Source organism: Mauremys mutica, chromosome 3, assembly GCF_020497125.1.
Source record: "Mauremys mutica isolate MM-2020 ecotype Southern chromosome 3, ASM2049712v1, whole genome shotgun sequence".
Classification (NCBI taxonomy): domain Eukaryota; kingdom Metazoa; phylum Chordata; order Testudines; family Geoemydidae; genus Mauremys; species Mauremys mutica.
In genome coordinates, this window is record NC_059074.1 from 7674296 (window position 1) to 7696139 (window position 21844).

At 52.0% G+C, this 21844-nt stretch overlaps 1 protein-coding gene across 4 annotated transcripts in view; it reads left to right on the forward strand.

Annotated features, from left to right (window-relative positions):
- The window catches only part of ADCY3 (adenylate cyclase 3), a 90362-nt gene that overhangs the window by 38874 nt on the left and 29644 nt on the right, over positions 1-21844 (forward strand). The window lies entirely within an intron of this gene.

Sequence of the window (21844 nt, forward strand, 5' to 3'; positions counted from 1 at the left end):
TTTAAAAAAAATGAAATTGGTGTTTCTCCAGTGAATACCGGGAAAACACTGGACATGGTTATGCGATTTGCATTGGCTTTCCCAGTGCAGTTTGTTTATACAGGCGATCTCCCTGTTCCCTGGCTTGTATCTAAAGGCTTGTTTGTACAGAGTAGCCATGCCAACTATAGGGGTAAGATTTCTAAAGGGCAGTAGTGCGTTGTGCATTAATTTGTCCATGTGGATCCCGCTGGTATGTATGAGAGGTTCGCTAGTGTGCTTTAAGCTAGTGCTGTTTGAAACAGCCCTATGTGTGTATATAAAAAGAGAGCCCTGAAAACCCCTGATTTTTGGACATCTACACAGAACTCAAAAACTGCTAAAGACAACCCCCTCAAAAGGAACTGAAGAAACCCCCCAAAACAGAAGCCCTAAGTATATATAATACAGTTATTTCACATGCTCTGAGATCATATAATCAAAGAGCCTATCGTAATGCATGAGAGAAGCGGCGCAGATGACATTCCCATGGGAACTTCAGCTCTGTGTTCTTCGACTTCCCTGCAACTAATACCTGCACCCTAAGAGGTGTGTGTGTTTTCAGAAAAGGGGTCTGGGTAAAAATAGCCCCTGTTCACTCCACAGGTCACTTCCCTGTGTGTCTTTGAGACAGATCCCTGGACTTGACTCCCCTTAGGTCTGCAGAGCCAAGCCAGCTGGGGTCTCTTCTGCCTTCTGCATCAGCAGCAGCGTTGTCAGCCAAGTTCCAGCTGCAGAATCCTTCTCACCTGTGCTAGAGGAGGCAGAGAGATCCCAGGCAAAAAGTGATTTTTGGAAGTGTGCAGGTTTGGTTTGCAAGTCCTTGAGGGAGAATAAGGGCCCAATCCTACTCCCATTGGAGTCACTGCCAAAAGTCCTTTTCGTATATTGGGAGCAGGAGCAGGTCCTAAATATGGATACCTGTAATGGACCTGATTGAAAGTCCATTGGCATCAATGGGAGTCTATCCACAGGCTCTAGTGGGCTTTGGATATGAAGTATGTTTTCTGAATACATGGGTGGCTTGGGCCCTGGGTTCTACTTCCTGCTCGGCCATGGGCCTACTGGACGACCTTGGCAAAGCGTGTCACCTCCCTGTGCCTCAGTTTCCCCACCTGTAAAATAGGGATAATGATGCTTACTTCCTTTGTAATCCCTTTGCAATCCACTGATGAAAAGCACTAGATAGCGCTGGGTATCATTATTACTAAGGCCCTACCAAATTCATGGTCCAGTTTGGACAATTTCACGGTCAGGATTTTAAAAATCGTAAATTTCATGATTTCAGCTATTTACATGTGAAATGTCAGTGTGTTGTAACTGTAGGGACCTGACCCAAAAAGGAGGTGTGGTGGGGTTGCAAGATTATTGTAGTGCAGGTTTCGGTACTGCCACCCTTCCTTCTGTGCTGCTGCTGGCAGCGGTGCTGCCTTCAGAGCTGGGCGCCTGGCCAACAGATGCTGCTCTCCAGCCACCTAGCTCTGAATGCAGTGGAGAAGTAAGGGTGGCAATACCATGACACTCCCTAAAATAACCTTGTGACCCCCCCCAAAACTCCCTTTTGGTTCAGGACCCCCAATTTGAGAAACGCTGGTTTCCCTTGTGAAATCTGTATAGTATAGGGTAAAAGCACACAAAAGACCAGATTTCAGGGGGGGAGACCAGATTTCACGGTCTGTGACGTGTTTTTCATGGCCGTGAATTTGGTAGGACCCTAATTATTACTATCACAGGACTAATTCTTAATAACTCATGGGATCTTCCCAGCAATAAGGCTTAGTCATGTAAGTGTTGCAAGATCGATCCTCAGCTGCTGCATGAATTAGCATACATTCCTGAATATATCTCGTCCATCAGCAAGTGCGTCGGTACGTCGCTCACACACGCACAGCAGGGAGACACTTTCCAGACCACCGTCACTTGGAAGCCATAACTTGTTTAGTAAAATCCTGCCCCGGGTTCTGCCAGTGTAATTAACTCTTGAGTGTATAATCAAATCTCCAGGCAAAAATGAAATCTCTCTGCTGTCTGATGGCTGGGCAAGATGCTGCAATAATACCAAGTTCTCTTCTGCTCCCACCTCACCAAAACCACCTCACCCATCACCACCGCACTGGGAACCTGGGGGGAAGAACTTTAACAGGGCGCTTTAGCACTGGGAGAAGAGGCAGTGTAATACCAGACTCTGAGATTCACAGGGCTTTACAATGGAGCCATGTACCAGTAATACTGAGTACTGCACTTCCATACAGTAAGGGTCAGAAATGTTTGCTGCCGATCACTGGTCCAGGACCAGTGCTTGGAAAAGTTTGCTGGTCCTGAAAGTATTTGTACTGATCTGCTAAAATTTACCCCCCCTGACATATTGTGGTATTGAACCACGGAGCCAAGATTTTCAAAAGCAACAGCCTAATGTTAGGACCCTAAATCCATATTTAGACACTTGATTAGCTGTGTCCTGCTTTCTCAAAAGGGCCGAGCCCCCTGAAACTCCTGTTGATTTCATGGGGAGCTGGGTGAGCAGCGCTCTTGAAAATCAGGTTAGTTCTCTCAGCTCTTTGGGGCAGAGACCGTCTCACTCTGTTCTGTGTTTGTGCAGCGCCTGGCACAGTGGGTCCTGGTCCATGCCTGGCGCTCGTAAGGGCTACTGCAGTCCAGATCATTAATATTAACAGAAACCTACATCAGGATTTTGGAGCCTAACTTTAGGCTCCTATTTTTGACAATATTGGACCTTAACCCTAAATTTATGAAAACTAAATTAAAAAAAAACCCTGTTGATAGTCTGTTAAATTTCTAAAATCTCTCTGCAGCTCCCCCAGAAGGTCCTAACCATGTTCTGGGGGCGTGCAGCTCCTGTGGCAGCCTGTGCTGAACTCTGAGAACGAAACGGCACTGAACTCTGCGTGCAGGGAGTGTGCGTGGAAATGGCCAGGAGCACTATGCAGCAAGCGAAGGGCATGTCAGTCCCATGGCTCGTACACTACAGCCTCCAGCCCCCGGGAAGTCCGAGTGGCTGTGGGCTTGTCTAGGCGGAACACGACAATGGGTCAGCTAAAAGTGTGAGTTTAAACCTGTTCAGTTAAACTGGTGCCAATCCCAGAGTAGACACGGAGGGCTTGTCTGCGCCTGGAGTGATACGGAAATAGCTGTTCCTGAATGAAGCTTTACGTCTCGTGCTAGCGCTGATGACCCAAGCAGTACTTACTCCCATGCTTTAGAGCGGGGTGGCCAACCTGAGCCTGAGAAGGAGCCAGAATTTACCCATGTACATTGCCAAAGAGCCACAGTAACACGTCAGCATCCCGCTCCCAGCGCGTCCCGCTCATCGGCAGCCCTGTTGATCAGCGCCTCCCCCTCCCTCCCAGTCAGCTGTTTTGGGGCGTGCAGGAAGCTTGGAGGGGGAGGAGCGAGGGCACAGTAGGCTCGGGGAGGGGGCAGGAAGGGGTGGAGTGGGGGCAGGGCCTGTGACAGAGCTAGGGGCTGAGCAGTGAGCCCCCCCCAGGGTCCAATGTGCTACAGGCACATTGGAAAGTTGGTGCCTGTAGCTCCAGCCCCGGAGTCGGTGCCTGTACAAGGAGCCGCATATGGCTCCAGAGCCACAGGTTGGCCACCCCTGCTTTAGAGGAACCAGATGGGCCCAGTGGAAGGAATGTTAGATTTAAGGGTAAAAGATAAAGTCCAAATATCTTCTCTGCTTAACTTCCCTGGAGCTAGGTAGCTCCTTTGAAGCAGGAACTGCTTGTAGCCCCTCTGGGCAGGGACTATTTCTGACTCTGTGCGTGTATGCAGAGGGACCCTGATCTCAGCTGGGGCCTCAGGCTGCTACTGCCGTACAAAAACTGTCAGCAGCACCATGGATTTCACACAGGGCAAGTCTCCGGTGCAGGAGGATTCAGGAGGTGGTGTGGATGGGGCAGAGGGTTAGGGAAGGATCTGGTGCAAGGCTCGGGACCAGGCAGGGATGTGGGACAGTCTTCTGGAAAGGCCTCTTGAAGGCTGAAGTTTCAGGGCTGGTGTCTGTTTTGGTGTTGGAGGGAGGGGATGGTGGATCCTGCCTGAGCCTAGCTCTGTGGCATGTGGATGTGTCATGGGGAGGACAGTTTTTGCTGCTCTTTGGGGCGGGCAGGGCGGGTTACCTAATTAGATCCCATGGCTATCTGCTGACTGTATTACAATCGCCCACTTGTAAGGCCCAGGGAAAGCTCAGCCATCGCCTCTTTAAAGCCTCCATTGTTCCTAAAGGCCGCAGACAGGCATGCTCCCATGCTAGCATTCATGCGGAGCCCAGGGCAGAGCGGGTGAACGTTCAGCTCTCACTCCCTGTCCACTCCCCGGGGAGCCGGGGAGCCCTGCTTGCTTCCAGCCTTGAGGAAACAGGTGTGTCTGAGGGACTCTTTACAGGGCCGGATTCCGATTGCACTCCTGCCTGTGTGGCTCAGGAATCACTCCTCTGAGGGCAGAGGTGTCTTGTGATGTGAGCAGGAGGAGAACCGGGCCTAGTCTCTCCCACCAAATACCGTATCGTTCCAATCCTCCAAATTCCCTTTATCCAAAGATCCTAGTTATCCCAATCCACAGCGTGTCCCCTCCCTCCATAGTTAATTAGTGCTAGTTAATCACGTGCTAATAACTTCTCCGTTAGCCTCGTAGCGCTTGTTTCAGTGAAACTGCAGCTCACAATAGCACTTCCGTGTAGCCAAAGGCCCGGTTACGTGAATGTTTCAGATGTCTGCCAGGCCAGTCAGGTAGATGGGAGTGTATATTGCATCTGGATCAGTTTCGAGGTTCCAGGCCTGTACTGAGTGCCATTAGGTGCTACCACTGGATCCCCTGACAGCAGGGTGTGGTGTGTTACATTGTGATAATGGGCTGATTCTCACTTCTGTTCTACCCCCCTGGGTGCCGCTCCGGGGATGCAAAGGTAGCAGAGACATGGTAGTGGGGAGAGCGGAGTGTAGATCTGGCTTGTACATCCCTTTCCCACAGCCAGGGGCATGCGGGGCTGGGAAGGAGCGGCCAGAATATGATGCATTCCTAGGGTGACCAGGTGTCCCAATTTAAAGGGACAGTCCCAATATTTGGGGCTTTGTCTTATGTAGGCACCTATTATTCCCCACCCCGTCCCCACTTTTCACACTTGCTGTCTGGTCACCCTATGCATTCCCCACCCCCCCAGCTGATGGATGGTCCCTAAGGTCAGAACAGCCTTGGCAGATAATCAAGGAGCCGTACTTCCTTCTAGCACCCCTGTTCTGCTGCTCCCAACCATTAACAATCACCTTTAAGAACTCATGGAGGAGAGGCGAGATCCCAGAGGACTGGAGAAGGGCAAACCTACTACCCGTCTTTAAAGAGGGGAACGAAGAGGACCCGGGGAATTATAGACCAATCGGCCTAGTTTCAGTACCTGGCAAGATACTGGAACAAAGTATTAAACAATCAGTTTGCAAGCACCTAGAAGAGAATAGGGTTATAAGTCATAGCATGGATTTGTCAAGAACAAATCATGCCAGACCAGCTGAATGTCCTCCTTTGACAGGGTTACTGGCTTCATGGATGGGGAGGTGGGGAAGCTGAAAGCCTGATATACCTTGATTTCAGTGAGGTTTTTGACACCGTCCCACATGACATTCTCGTAGGCAAACTAGGGAAATGTGGTCTCGATGAAATTACTGTAAGGCAGGTGCAAAACTGGTTGGAAGACTGTATTCAAAGAGTGATAGTAGTTATCACTGGTTAGCTCTCAAACTGGGGGGCGTATCTCATGAGAGCCCGCAGGGGTCAGCCCTGGGGCTGGTACTATTCTGTATTTTCATTAGTGACTTGGATAACAGGGTGGAGGGCATGTTTATAAAATTTGTGGATGACACTAAGCTGGGAGGGTTGCAAGGACTTTGGAGGACAGGATTTGAATTCAAATTGACTTTGAGAAAAGGGAGAATTGGTTTGAATTCAACAAGATGAAATTCAGTAAAGACAAATGCAAAGTACTTGATTTAGGAAGGAAAAATCAAATGCACAACTACAAACTGGGGAGTAACTGGCTAGCGGGTCGTACTGCTGCCAAGGGTCTGGGGGTTATAGAGGATCACAGATTGAATATGAATCAGGAGCGTGATGCAGTTGTGAGAGAGGCTAATATCTTTCTGGGGTGTATTAACAGGAGTGTCACTTGTAAGATACGGAAGGTAATTGTCCCTCTGTACTCGGCACCGGGGAGGCCTCAGCTGCAGCACAGTGTCCTGTTCTGGGTGCGGCACTTTAGGAAAATGTGAACAAATTGGAGACAGTCCTGAGAAGAGCAACAAAAATGATAAAGGTTTAGAAAACTTGACCCATGAGGAAAGGTTAAAAAAACTGGGCCTGTTAAGTCTTGAGAAAAGAAGCCTGGGAGGTGAGGGGCTGATAAGTCTTCAGCTGTTAAAGTTTGTTATAGAGAGGATGGGGATCAATCATTCTCCATGGCCACTGAAGATAGGAGGAGAAGGAACGGGCTTAATCTGCAGCAAGGGAGAATTAGGTTTGATATTAGGGGAAAACTTTCTACCTCTCAGGGGAGTTAAGCTCTGGAACAGGTTTCCAAGGGAGGTTGTGGAACCCCCATCACTGGAGGTCTCTAAGAACAGGCTGGACAAACACCTCTCAGGGATGGTCCAGGTTTACCTGGCCCTGCCTCAGCGCAGGGGGCTGGACTTGATGCCCTCTTGAGGTCCCTTCCAGCCCGACATTTCTAGGGCTCTGTGCCTCTATAACTAGGCACCGCAGGGAAGCTGGCCTGGTCTTTTGTACGTCCATAGCCCCTTTCATTAGAAGGATCCATTTGTATGGCAGGAGCCGGGCCCCGCTGTGCTGATCTGGGCTAGTTAGTGGCTGAAGGCGGTATCGCTCTGCGAGCTGTTTGTCAGCCTTGGGATTGGATTTGGCCTCAGCTGAGAGGCACTAGGGAAGTGGAGGGGTCGTCCCGTCGTACACAGCCCCTTTCTGCCTGCCATGGGGCCATCCAGCACTCGCCCTCTCGTCTGCAGAGTTCTTCCTGCCCGCCCCTTGGGCAGAGATGAGTGGCAGCAGGAGAAAGCAGCTCGCAGTGCACCTGCCAGGTGGTAACTGTGCCTGTGCCTAGAGGCCGTCCAGCTCTGTGGCTGCCGCTCCCACCCCTTTCGCAAGTGCTGAATTAATCGGTGGGGGGATATATGTCATAACCGTTTTTTGAATGGGTGAAAGACCGGCTCCGATAACTAAGGAGCACTCAGGAGCTACTGGTCCACTTCCTCTGCTGGAGAGAGACCTCAGCGCCCTCCGGCTGGTGCTGTGCTCTTTCTGGTTTTCATAATCAGGACCAGGACTTCCAGTTAAGCCCTGAGCCAGATTCTCTGCTCCAGCCAAGATCTGTGTGGCGCACCAGGGAGAGGGGCCAGCAGGGAGCTGGTTATAGCTCTGGGATGGGGACTGGACCATCCCTATGCCTGCTGGGGCCTCCCCCATGCCAAAAAAGAAGCAGAGCATGGGGGAGCATCTACCCTTCTGCATTCAGGACATGGACTGTCCTTAATCACATTCCTCGCAGCACCACTGAAATGCAGCCAGCTCTGGAGTGCAGGGGGGTGGATAAGCAGAGCGGAGGGGGACATTTTACTTCAGGATGTTAGGGTAAAGCCCTGGTGTATGGAAAGAAACAGTAGGACCTTGAACAGCCACACAGCACCTTGGTTTTTGAAGGCAGTGGCTCGGAGGACCCATCTCACATAGAACACAGCCATCGTGAACTGCCTGGATCTCAGGGCTGCCAGATCCTGAGCCTTGGGCTCCAGGAATTTCACACGTGGTGTTTTAACCCGAGCCATCCGGGTTCTACCCCTGGTGCTGCACAGCCTCTGTCCTGCCAGCTCCTGCCAGCTCCCCTCGTTCGGACTCCGGGAGGAGCCGGTGAGCTCACAGCTGCTCACGGGGACAGAGTCAACATGTTGTTCCAACCCCTTCTGCCGAGGTAGGAAAGGGCACTTCATCAGCGCTTCCCGTTGCCTTGGCGACGGCCCGCTGTGGTGAGCATCCTCTCCGCTCTAAAGGCCTCTGCTGCGAGCTGTGCGTTTGCCTGGCATCAGCCAATGGGCTGCCAAAGGGACATCGCCGAAAGCTGAGTTAAAAAGAGGCCAGATGGAGGGCAGGGGTTGTATTCTTAGAGGAGACCAAGACATTGTGATGCTTCCTCTCCCATTGCTGGGAGATGATGATGTGGTAATGAGCTGGCTTAGTGGTTCTGTGCTACCTCTGCTGGATAGAATCAGAACTGCCCAGCTGTGTGTCATAGGCCTTAACTGCTACCAGCTAGCGGAGATTCTCTGTTTGCTCAGGTGGTAGGGTTCCCTGCTCTTGGAGCAGGAGGCTGTGAATTCCACCCCTCCTGTTGCAATGGCGACCAGGGCCGGTGCAACCATTTAGTGACCTAGGCAGTTGCCTAGGGCACTGGCATTTGGGGGGCGCCATTTTCTTCAGCAGTGACCGCGGCAGCCGGATCTTTGGCCGCCCTGGTCGCTGCTGGCATTTAGGCGGAGGGAGCTGGGGCAAGGGAGTGTGGGAAGGGCCGCCTGCAGCAAGTAAGGTGGGGGGCGGCACACAGGGGAACTCCCCGCCCCAGCTCACCCCTGCCCCGCCTCCTCCCCGAGCACGCCGTGGCCGCTTCACTTCTCCCGCCTCCCAGGCTTGCGGCGCCTAAGCTGATTGGCGCCGCAAGCCTGGGAGGCGGGAGAAGTGAAGCAGCCACGGCGTGCTCGGGGTGCTCGTGCGCAGAGCAGGGGTGAGCTGGGGCGGGGGGGTGCCTCAGGGCAGAGGTGCGAGGGAGGGGGTGCAAGGTGGAAGTTTCGCCTAGGGTGCGAAACATCCTTGCACCGGCCTTGATGGTGACACAGCAGCAGCCATGAAGCCCTAGGTAGCGATCTGCGCCGTTCCTGGTTAAGTGCTGGCAGCACGCTCAGCTCTCTACAGCCAGGCGTCGTGGCCCCGATCCTGGGAGCGTGCCGTCTCTGGCAGACGGGGTGAAAGGGTGCAGGTGCACAGCAGGAGACGCGAGCCCCCAGCGGTGTCAGCTCCCTGAACAGATTGTCCTTGACAGGCCTGGTGGGAGCAGCATGGTTTTAAAAGGGGAAAGGATGGTGACTTGATGCACGTGTGGGAGACACGTCTAAGCACCGGGGTGGTGCACAGATGAAAGAGGGATAAGGATTTAAAGGGAGGCTCGGGAGGTGAGGGTGATTCTCACGCACCCTTTGCCCTTTCCTGTCCGTTTTGGGCCAAATTGTGCTCTGCTCCCAATGTAAACCCAGAGTAACCCCAATGACTCCATCCGTCGCTCCAGCTTGACTCCAGAGTGACCCTGGAGCGCCTGTGGTGGTAAAGCTCTCCATGAAAGTGGTGTCGATGGTTCCACGGCTCCCTCTCATGAGCTAATTGGTCATCATCCTAGGGGCAGATATCGGTTGGCTGCTATCAGCATCAGAGGCTTTTGAGCCGGGCCATCCAGCCCCCAGCCCAGCCCCTCTGCAGGGCAGTGAAGCAGGTGTATTTACTTTGGCCTTCTTTATTATTCTCCTTTTTGCATAGTCTCCCCTCGAATCCACCAGAGGAACTGCCCGCAGGCCCAGCCTGGAGCCGGCAGCTATTTCTAGACAGGCAGCTGCTGGCTGAAGCCAGGCGTCCCCTTGCTGAATGTGAATGGGCACTGAGACGGGGAGGAGAAAGGATAAAGCTGAGCAGGGGGGTTAGACTCCTCTAGCCGCCCACCCCAGGGCCGAGTGCCAGAGCATCAGCCTTCGGCAATGGGCCCGTGCCCTCAGCCCTGCCCCTCGCTGGAGCGCTTTCCTGGCCCCAGCGCAGGGTCCGTTCCTTGCCACCCCGTCGTCCCCTGCGTGAATTCAGTTCCACAGCGGGGCCCAGAGGATCTTGCCCACCCCCAGACCGGGCCTCAGCCTGCCAGCCAGTGCAGCGGTAGTTCCTAGCGGTGCTCCACTGGGTCGGTCTCTGCCCCTGGCCGCGCTAATGCCTCCCCTGCATTTGTGCTGAAGCCCCATGAGATGGGTCTAAAGCAGACGCCGCCACGGGCAGACCCTCGGGCTAGTGGAGAGGAGGCTTATGAGCTCTGATGGGCTCAGCCAGCACTACCCAGACAGCTCTGTGAGGCTTGCTCTGCTGGAGGGAGGAGGCTGAAAAGAAGGAAATCCCCCCTGCCTCCCCCAGGGATGGTGATTGGGGGGAAGACTGCTGGCTGCAGCGATAGATAGCAAAGAGGAAGACAGTTGCAGACCCTGCTGCTTTCTGGAGCAGGTTTAAAGCAGGGGTTACCGAAAGGAGGGGCTGGAGGCAGACCCTGACCAAAGACACTGGCGTGTCCAGATAAGCCAAACCCCCAAGGGATGAACAGAAGATTTGACCAGCTTTTGTCTTTTTCTTTTACTGTGATTCCCACGGGAGGGCAAAGAACCCTTTTCATTTGTGTGCTGAATCCCCTCGTGTGCCCCAAGCAGGGGAAAGCCTCTGTAAGCCACCCAAATCAGGAGCAGCAGAAGCGCCCTAAAAGTGGGGGGGCCACCAGCGCCTGAACCGTGGCCCTGTCCCCACCAACCCCCCCCACACTGCCCCTTCCCCCAATACCCCACCCCCACACCGCCTCTTCCCCCCCAAGACCCTGCTCCCCTCTCGCTCCTCTCTGCCCCCTCCCTCCATCACTCATCCTTATAACTCTTAAAAAATGGGGGGCCCTGGCCCCCCTGTTCTGGTGCCTCTGGCCCAAATTGTGGTCTGGAGGGGTCTCAAGGGGGTCTCCACCCATCGCACCACAAGAAGAACTGATAGTGTGACCCTTCTGCCACATGAGGCTGGGATCATATCAAGGCAGCCCATGAGATTGTGATGCCTTTGAACCCTACCCCTAGGCTTGATTGAGATTCAGATCCCGAAGCCCAGCCTAATTCTGTCTAACTCAGAGGCCCCGAGCCCTCTGTTCACGGCTAATGATTATTGTTATTGCTTTTCAATGCTTTCAGCAACAAGCGGCGATCTGGAAAAAAACCCCACAGTGTTATTTTCCTCCACTCACAACCTAAGCCCCGCTTACTCCTGACACCAAGATGACATGTCATTCACAGAAACTGGTGCTGGTCTTTCTGGGAGCAGTCCCCTCCTTTCTTTGATCAGTGCTAAATAAGTTTTTGGTGTTGGCATTCAACCGGCCATCTTTAGGCTTCAGAGTTCACACACACTTGAAATGACATGGGGAGTTCACACCTTACCAAGGGATTGGTTCAGGCTGTCTGCAGACTCAGGCAGATATGGCTTTGATGGGTCACATTTTGAAGGTTCTGGAGCACAATATGGCAGCCACCAAAAAAAAAGAAAGCCGGCTTGCTGCTCACCATCCAGCAACCGCTGCTCACTCTCCAGAACTCCACCACGTCCTCCAAGACAACGGGGAGTCAGATTGTAAACGTGTGCAAAGGAAGTTCTGGACAGTGCCTGTCCCGGGGAACTGAGACAGTGGTTCCTCTCCAAACACTTGAGAGGGATTGGGATGTTCTCACCGTACACAGAAAGCGTTCTCTCCCCCACACCGGTTTGTGTGCAGAACCCTCCACTGTGCGTGTAAAACCGCTCATCACTGCGAGGGGAAACCAGTTTGTTCCTGTTGAGATTTCTCTGTTCGTATTTATTAGATTCCCCCCTCCCCCCCCCGATCGTATCTTACTGCCTGGTAGATTCACACGTGCAATCCCACCGTGAAACGGCACAGACTGTTCAGCTCCAGGCAGCGACTGCAGCCAGCCTGGGGAAAGGACTGTGCTTGCATCACACAGCACTTGAAATCTTATTGCAAATGAGGGGCCCAATCCTGCAAATGGGCAGAGCTTCCTCACTGCCTGTCTGGCCTGATCGTGAAGCCCAGGCTTGGTGAGCGTCCTGCCCTGAGGCAGGGGAAGGCCGTGGGAGTGCTGCCTGTTGGATTTGGCCCACTGAAGCCAATGGGAGTTGAGGGAGTTTTACTTAACACCGGGGGCCTCATGGTGGGAGCACTCAGGGGGCAGCCCCACAGGACTGTCAGGCAGCAGAATGGCCACAGCACAGCTCAGGTACCCTCACCCACTCTTCTGGACACCCTCACCCCACTTCCCCGGCACTGGGCAGGGGAGTTCAGTCTCCAGGGCTTCCCTGCTGAGTCTGCCTCAAGGGTGCTAATTGTGGCATGGGTGATGTGGACACCTGTCCTTCAGGAACTGGTCTGAGACCCACAATACTCATTACATGTGCGGGCCACTTAAAAACTAACAGATCAGTGGCTCTCAACCAGGCCTGCAGGGTACGCAGAGCTCTTCCAGGGGGTCCATCAAATCATTTAGATATTTGCCCAGTTTTACAACAGGCTACATAAAAAGCACTAGCAAAGACAGTACAAACTAACATTTCATACAGGCAATGACTTATTTATACTGCTCTATATACCATACACTGAAATGTAAGTACAATATTTATATTCCAATTGATTAATTTTTTTAATTATATGGTAAAAATGAGACCGCATTTTTATGTCTGATTTTGTAAGCAAGTCATTTTTAAGAGAGGTCAAATGGTGTACGCGAGACAAATCAGACTCCTGAAGGGAGTACACAGTCGTCTGGAAAGGTTGAGACACTGAGATAGAGGAGGTCAGGTTCTCAGCTGCTGGATGCAGCTGAAGGGGGATCCAAAGGATCCCTTTCCAGCCCCAAAACCCTCAGTCCTGAGGCTGGCTCCAGCTCAGCCTGGTCCCTGGCGTACGTTAGAACAGCCTCGGGGCTGCTCTAATCTGCACCAGCTGCTAAGGCACTCAGGAGCCATTCTGGCAGCTGAGGATCCCCGTGACTAAGGGCTGTTATTCCCACACAGTGCGGGGAATTCCTCCACCTGCTTGACGACAGCTTTGCATTAGGAGCCAGGCACAGAGCTGCCCTAGCGTACCCAAGAGTCAGAATCATTCAGTCACCGTTGATCTGACCTGGCTTTGAACCAGTGTCTTGGGGGTGAAAGTCCTGGTAGCTCATTGCCAGAGCCCACCTGGCTTGATTCAGCTTCTAGGGTGAAGCAGGGGTAGAGAGACAGTCTATATCTTGTGCTGGGCCAACGCCATTGGCAATGCGTAACAAGTCATAGCTTTCTTCTTCCCAGGTGCCACTGCTCCAGGCATGCATCCCAGCTCTGTTATTCTAGCTAGCCAGGTGTGGTGGAGCAAAGGAGGGACTGTTGGATAGCAGAAGGAAGGCTCTCTGTGAATTCTTCTGGGAGATAGAGGGATGTTTGTTTCCCCTGTCTGGGTGTTTGCTGTTGCACGACATAGGAAGCCAGCAGGGGCAACTGGCAGCGGAGAAGTTTGTCATTTGCTGTCATGGAAACAGGTTGCCATAGTGACACAATTTGACATACAAGGCAAATTACAGGAAGCCAAAGGAAATGAATGGAGGGGGTTCGAAATGCACCAGGCGCTGCTCCTGTTAGTACAGAGCGAAAAAAACCATCTGTCCCTGCCAGATTGCACTCCCTTGCCTACAGCCCTGCCCCAGAGAGGGAGCATGCCAGAGACTCGCAGATTGCTCCGAGCGGCTTTACAGCACCAGTGTCATTTTGAGGATGTTGTGGCTCTTTTAGTGGGCCAGAAAGTTGGTGATAATCCAGGAGTCTGCTTTTAAAAAACCCCAAACCCTCCTCTGTTCATCCATCCAGCCTGAGCTGCCCATAATCACAGGCTCTCGCTGGCAACCCAGCTCACAGCCCCATTTCCAGCCTGTCCAAGCAAATCATTCTGCACCTGGGTTTGCTCCCCAAGATTTTCAGTCTCCTGCTTCCTGGTCACACCTTGCCTCTGGCCCAAAGCCTGAGTAGATGAGCGTGGTGCTGGATGACATGGATGGGCAGGCAGGGAGACACAATCCTGTTGACTATGGGAGCACTAGCAGCCTCTGCAACTCCCCCTTCCTGGGAGACTTGGTTCATAGTTGTAGATTCCCTGGCTATGCCCCTGCCACACCCCAAAATGTCATTGAAAATGGGGAATCATCACGCGGGTTTGAGTGAGGCCCTGCAGGGATTGGGTCGTGGCCCCAAGCTATTTAACGTTTTTATCAGTGGTCTGGAAGAGAACATAAAATCATCACTGATAAAGTTTGCAGATGACACAAAGATTAGGAGACTGGTACATAATGAAGAGGACAGGGTACTGACACACAGAAATCTGGATTGCTAGGTAAGCTGGACACCAGCAAACGATATGCCTTTTAATACAGAGAGATGTAGAATCATGCATCTAGGAACAAAGATTGTAGGCCATACTTATACTATCCTGGGAAGCAGTGACTCTGAGAAAGATTTGGGGATCGTGGCAGATAAGCAGCTGAACATGCACTCCCGGTGGGACCCGGTGGCCAAAACTGCTAATGCAATCTTTAGATTCATAAACGGGCATCTTGAATAGAAGCAGAGAGGTCATATTACCTCTGAATTTGGCACTGGTGCGACCGGTACTGGAATACTATGTCCAGTTCTGGTGTCCATAATTCAAGAAGGGTGTTGATAAGTTGCAGAGGATTCAGAGAAGAGCTACGTGAGTGATTAAAGGATTGGAAAACATGTCTCAGAGTGATAGACTCCAGGAGCTCAATCGATTTATCTTCACAAAGAAAAGGTTAAGAGGTAACTTGATCCCAGTCTGTAAGTACTGTGACAGACCCAGAGCAGTGGGGTCCAGGAGTCTGGTCGAGGGCAAATATACTGGTCACTGGATGAGTAGTTTTCTGTTCCCCTGAGTGACCAGAGCAGGGGCTGCACTAGAGTAATCAGGAACCTGCTAGAACCAATTAAGGCAGACAGGCTGATTAGATCCCCTGCAGCCAATCAGGGCAGGCTAATCAGGGCACCTGGGTTTAAAAAGGAGCTCACTCCAGTCAGGTGGGGGGGAGCCAGAGGAGAGGAAGTGTGTGTGAGGAGCTGAGAGCAAGAGGCACAAGGAGCTGAGAGTGAGAGGGTGAGGGTGAGCTGTGCTGTGCTGTGCTGCTGGAGGACTGAGGAGTACAAGCGTTATCAGACACCAGGAGGAAGGTCCTGTGGTGAGGATAAAGAAGGTGTTTGGAGGAGGCCATGGAGTTGTAGCTGTCATGCAGCTGTTACAGGAGGCACTATAGACAGCTGCAATCCACAGGGCCCTGGGCTGGAACCCGGAGTAGAGGGCAGGCCCGGGTTCCCCCCAAACCTCCCAACTCCTGATCAGACACAGGAGGGGTTGATCCAGACTGTGGGGAAGATCACTGAGGTGAGCAAATCTGCCAATAAGCGCAGGACCCACCAAGGTAGAGGAGGAACTTTGTCACAGTACCCACAGAGAGAACAAATATATGATAATAAAGGACGCTTCAGACTAGCAGACAAAGGTATAAGAGGATCCAATAGCTGGAAGTTGAAGGGTGACAAATTCAGACTCGAAGGCGCACACATTGAACAGTGGGGATAATTGACCAATGGAACAATTTACCAAGGGTTTTGGTGAATTCTCTATCACTGGCCATTTTAAAATCCCGACCGGATGTTTTTCTAAATGATATGTGCTAGTTCAAGTAGGAGTTATTTAGGGGAAGTTCTCTGTCCCCTGTTATACAGGAGTTCAGATGAGATGATCACAATGGTTCCTTCTGGCCTATTAATGCATGTATCTGTGTCCACCCTGCAGTGTGGTAAGAACCGCAGTGGGTTGTGGTGGGAGAGTTGTTTGTTTAACCCTGTGCGGCCTCTCCGGAGCTGGGAACCACCCAGTGCCCTTCCCTTGTGAAGCATGCCTGGGCTCGGCCTCAATATCTGGTTTCCTAGCAGAGCGATGGCAGTGGGCTAGGAAGTCAGATTGAAGCTGCCGTTCTGGATTAGACCATCAGTCCAGTGAGTCCGGTATCCTGCCTCATGCACTGAGGATGCTTCAGAGGAAACCCAACCCCTCCCCCTCCCCCCATAATGCACCTGGCTAGTTGTGCAATGCTGTACATGGTGGGGAGGAGAAATTCCTTCCTGACCCCACCAGTCCACCATCTTCCAGCCCGATGCATGAGATTGGATTGCCCTTCGAGTGCTCTCAGTTCTGCATAGCTGCAGATGTTATGAGCGGTAATAAAATTACCCAGCTCCTTTTTAAAAAATCCAGCTCTCCAGCTGGTAAATTTTACTTCAAAGAAGTCACAATTAACAGCCTCGCTGCTGGTCTGTTTTTATAGATAACTAAATTATTTTTAGCCAGCTTTAGTTTCCAGGAAGAAATATATGTACAAATATCCATGCATGACATCATTCGACTGTTTACTACGGCTGTTTGCTAGAATGTGCTGTAAATCAGCACATAACATACCCCCATTAACTACGACTCAGCAACAGCACATGGACTGATTACACAAGGTGGGTCGTAAGGAGACCTGGAGGTAAAGGAACAGATTCCCTGGGGTGATCCAAATGCCTTGCAGCTGTAGGGCTGCTTTGAGTCACCAGACGTACCACTACATCGTGGCCCAGTGATCATACTTCACACGTTTGTAGGAGGGTTTATTCAAAGATCACAAAGTGTTTCGCAGCCATCCACCACTATGGGGCAGCCCACTATATAACATGGTGCAACAGTTTAGGACAGGGAGAAAAGAAGATCAGGCTTGACTCTCCACTGCCTTGTGTCACCGTTCACACCCAAGCAGAAGGAGTGTGAAGTCTGCGGAGTCCATGGTGGTTTGGTAGCTTTTGATACTCACTTTGCTCGGGTGTACATGTGCGTGCACAAAGGGCAAGGCAGTGGAGAACCAGGTCCACTCTCACCAAAAGAAGCTGCTGGGGAGATTTTAGGGAGCCAGGACATGGTCCCCCCTCTTGGACTTTGGCCAGGGCTAACACCCTTATTCTTGCAAAAAGCTCTCTGACTTATTTAATGGCCACAGATGGCTGGGACTTCAGTGTGACGTCTCACTCCAGGGAGCTGCAGCACAGTCATATGGATGAATTGGTGTCCAAGCAGAGGGATGGCAGCGGCATAGGAAATCAGATAGAAGCTGCCGTTCTGGTCCAGCTAGTCCGGTATCCTGCCTCATGCACTGAGGATGCTTCAGAGGAAACCCAACCCCTTCCTCTCTCCCTCCCCCATAATGCACCTGGTTAGTTGTGCTATGCTGTACATGGGGGGAAATTCCTTCCTGACCCCACCAGCCCACCATCTTCCACCATGATGCATGAGAATGGATTGCCCTTGGCGTGCGCTCAGCTCTGCATTATGTCTCTTCTTCACACAACAAATGAAATATGAAGGAGCCCCACAGGCCCAGAAGGGTCCAGGTCACTGTGATTATTAACTCCAAGCAGCACTCCAGGCCTAGCGACGGTCATCCATTGCTGCTCCGGCTGGTTTCTGAAACACAGAAGACAGTGAGGGTCACTAGAGGACTTGCACACTATTTAAAGGGATACTACCCTGCACTGCAGCCTCCTGACAGCACCCTGAGCCATTGGCTAGCACTGACTCGAGTGCCTGCTGCAAAATCACCTTAACCACAGCATCACGGCACTTCGGTGTATCATAGATTCCAAGGTCAGAAGGGACCAGTTTGATCATCTAGTCTGACCTCCATTACAGCACAGGCCAGAGACCTGCTCCAGAAATTTAAAAATTGTCAGCGATGGAGAATCCACCACGGCCCTCGGTAAATTGTTCCAGTGGCTAACTACCCTCACTCTCAAAAACGGACGCCTTATTTCCAGTCTGAGTTTGTCTAGCTTCAGCTTCCAGCCATTGGCTCGCGTGATGCCTTTCTCTGCTAGATGGAAGAGCCCATTGGGAAATATTTTTTCCATATTTACAGACTGCGATCAAGTCTTAACCTTCTCTTTGTTAAGCTAAATCAGTGGAGCTCTTTGAGCCTGTTAAGTCAGGTTTTCTAACCCTTCCGTCACTCTCCTGGCTTGTCTCTGACCCCTCTCCAATTTATCAACATCTTTCTTGAATGGTGGGCACCAGAACTGGACGCAGTATTTCAGCAGCAGTCACAACAATGCAAAATAATCTCTCTGCTCCTACTCGAGATCCCCCTGTTTATGCATCCCAGGATCACATTAGCTCTTTTGGCCACAGCGTCACCCTGGGAGTTCACGTTCAGCTGATTATCCACCATGAACCCTAAATCTTTTTCTGAGTCACTGCTTCCCAGGATAGAGTCCCCGATCGTGGAAGTGTGGCCTGCAGTCTTTGTTCCTAGCTGGGCACATTACATTTGGCTATATTAAAACGCATGTTATTTGTTTGCTCCCAGCTTACAGATCCAGATTGCTCTGAATCAGTGACCTGTCCTCTTCATTACTTACCACGCCTCCAATGTTGTGTCCTCTGAAGACTTTATCAGCGGAGATTTTATGTTTTCTTCCTGGTCTGTGATAAAAATGTGAAATAGCATAGGGACCCCACTAGAAACAGACCCCTTCCATGAGGATTCCCTCTTTACAATGACATTTTGAGAGCAAGCAATTAGCCAGCTTTTAATCCATTTAAACTTGAGAATTGGTGTGGTGCTCAGGTGTCATGCATTTGAGCAGGCCTTCCTCTTGTGACTGACTCCAGAGATTATAACAACTGCTAATTCCAGGCTCTAGAATTATGCCTTTATCTCAAGCACTGGGGGCTTGTACTTTTGATGCAGAAGGTTTTGGGTTCCATCCCTGTTGTTGACCAGCTGGGATGTGCCTCTGCTTGGTTGTATCAGCACATGGCTGGGTGACTGCAGCTTCCTAAACCTTCCATGCAGTGAAGTTTAGGTGCCCAGGAGTGAGTTGTTTCAGGCTAGGGTTGTCTGTTATGAATAAGTATTTTGAGCAGATTCCAAATGCTACGTGAAGGGCTGGACTCTCCTCTCACACCCTGGTGTCATTCCGCAGTCTGCCCAGGTGCTGCTCCTCCCCACATCACTGTGACTGCGATCAGCATCAGGCCCAGAGAGCTGCTGACCCAAGCGGCTGTGAGCTGTGAAGCTGGCAGCCTGCGAACCCTGGGGGAGCTCACTCTGGGGCTGTTTGCCACGGCGTGTGGGCTCACGGGGAGTATGTCGCGGAGGATGCAGTGGGGTTAATTTGATCATTCTCGGCTGCTGAGGTTTTAATGAGGATGATTTTCTCGGTGATTCAACAATCCAGATACAGTTAGGAAATAACAGGGAGGCGCTAAGCTGGGCAGGACGCCTCCATGTTAAGGAAACAGCTGGCTCTGGCTACTGAGGCTGGACTTTCATGCCTAGGACACGGGATCAAACCTCACCCAAGGTAGTAGTGACCCAAATACCTTACCCTCAGTTGGCTGTGGAATGGGCTGGATATTCTTAATCTAGTTTCTATTGCATATGTGTCTATAACACACAAACCCCCATCACACCTGGCCCCCTTGTGAGCTAAGCAGAGAAGCCACTGATTGAATGAGTCTGGAGAATTAGCTCCCAATCCATCCCTAGAGGGGTCTCTCCAAGTCATAACAGAAGGAGCCTTGCCTCTGTCTTTAGGATTTGCACTATGCCTATCAGTCTAGCACCTGGGCACCCCTCCTTTTGTCTAACCAGGTGCTATCATGTGGCAGCAATAACTGCGCGGAGTATGTGGGTCACTGGGCTGAATGCAACATGTCACACCCAAAATGTCAACCGGATTTGAAAATAGACTCGCTAATTTCAGCTCAAACTAGCTCCTTATGGCAAAAAAACAAAACAAAAAACTCCAGGAGAAGCTTCCAAAACTGGATGCCAGGAGCCGCTTTTATGCACATGTCCAGTCTGGTCCCTGATGTCTCCGTGATGGAAATCTGCTAGTATAGTCACCTTATATTACGATTATTTGCAGCGTCCGAAGGTGAGCGAAGCACTTCTCAGGGCAGATACAGTGCACGTGCTCCTTGCACACAAGAGCTCACAGTCTGATTTCACACATGACTTGGTCCAGAGAGGTTGTGTGGTTTAGTGGCTAGGCCACTGGACTGGGAACCAGGACATGTGGATTCTGTTCCTGGCTCAGCCACTGATGTTGTATGAGGCAAATCCCTTCTGCCACCTCTTGTCTCTTCAGACTGTAAGCTCTTGGGAGCAGGCACTGTCTTTCACTAAGCGTTTGTACAGCACCTACCACAACAAAGCACTGATTTTGGAGTGCAAATAATAATACTAGGGACTGGAACCTTCTCCAGAGGAAAGCGATAGAAGCCCCATTACTGGAGACATTTAAAACTGGACTGGGCAAAGGACCGTAGGGAGAAGCTGTGCCGTTGCCCCTGCGAGATGGCCTATTCCAGGAGTGACCAAATAGTGACACAACCCCAGTTTCCGAGAATCTCTGACAGAAGTGAATCTGCCTGATCTGGATGCATTGCCTGTGCGGAGGACCTGAGCTGTCTATGTGTGGAGGCAGAGCTTTTAACCTCTGAACGCCCCATGGTGCCCTGCATTGAGGAGCTTCCCTGTGCACCAGGTGCCTGTAGAGATTGCTTTGGCCACTCCGTCAGAGTCAGGGGCTTGGCAGCATCCTCAGTAGTCAAGTATATGTGTCCTGTGTGCTGGCTGTTCAGTCCCTGGTAGTATGTGGCAGAGGCTCCAAGGTCTTACGTGTTTTGGTCATGCTCCTGTTAGGTGTACCTGGATTGGCCATGACTGGTTCTGGGCAGTTCTCTGAATTTCCTGTCTGGTCGACTGTGGGGAGAAAGGGAGGGGCTGCTTTCCTGGGTGACACCATGTAACTGCTCTCCTCTGTTTTGCATGGCGGTGCAGCTGGCTCCTGCCCATCCCTGCACCATCAGCTGGCCTCAGAAACTCTCTGCTGGGTCCCACTGCTGCCGTGATGACCCTTTAACGGAGCTCAGGCTGAGATGCTCCCCGATATCCTCTGTTGCGGGTGAGATGGGTAGAGCTACTGGCATCAGCAGGCAGGGGTGCGGGCTGCAGAATGTGGCCAATATTCAGATGGTGCAGGGAGCTATTCAATCCACCCATCCCTACTGGAGGGGCCGTTGGTCTGATCGGTTGTAGCAGGCGTTTCCAACATCTGTCAGTTTGGTTGGTTGACTGAGCGCCCAGCGTTGCACAGTTGGTCACGTTCATCCCAGGTGAGGATACATTTGGCTCAGTACTCAAGTCTCAAATACTTATACATATCCGGGGCCATTGTGCTAGGTTCCCTAATCAGAGACAGCCCTGGCCCTGAACAGCTTACAGTCTAAACAAAGCAAGCATGGGAGAAATGAAGTGTATTATCGCCATTTCACAGGTGAGTCACTTAGGCACGGAGAGATAATGGGTCTGTCTACACTGCACATTACACCTGGGTTCTGACCAGGGGCGGCTCTAGCAATTTCGCCGCCCCAAGCACGGCGGCACGCCACGGGCGGCGCTCTGGCGGTCGCCGGTCCCGCGGCTCCGGTGGAGCATCCGCAGGCATGCCTGTGGGAGGTCCACCGGAGCCACGGGACCAGCAGACCCTCTGCAAGCACGCCTGCAGGAGGTCCACTGGAGCCGCCTGCTGCCCTCCCGGCGACAGGCAGAGCGCCCCCCGCGGCATGCCGCCCCAAGCACGCGCTTGGCCCGCTGCGGTCTGGAGCCGGCCCTGGTTCTGACTCAGGCTTGAGTCCAAGTCCCGCTTCCATCCACACATAAATCAGCCTAGCTTGGGTCAGTGAGCACTCAGCTCCTAGGCTCCTGCTAGGGGGATGGGTCAGATCCCAAGTCCTGCTCTGACTCAGGCCCAAGCTCTCTCCTCCTGCAGTGTGGACACAGCTCAA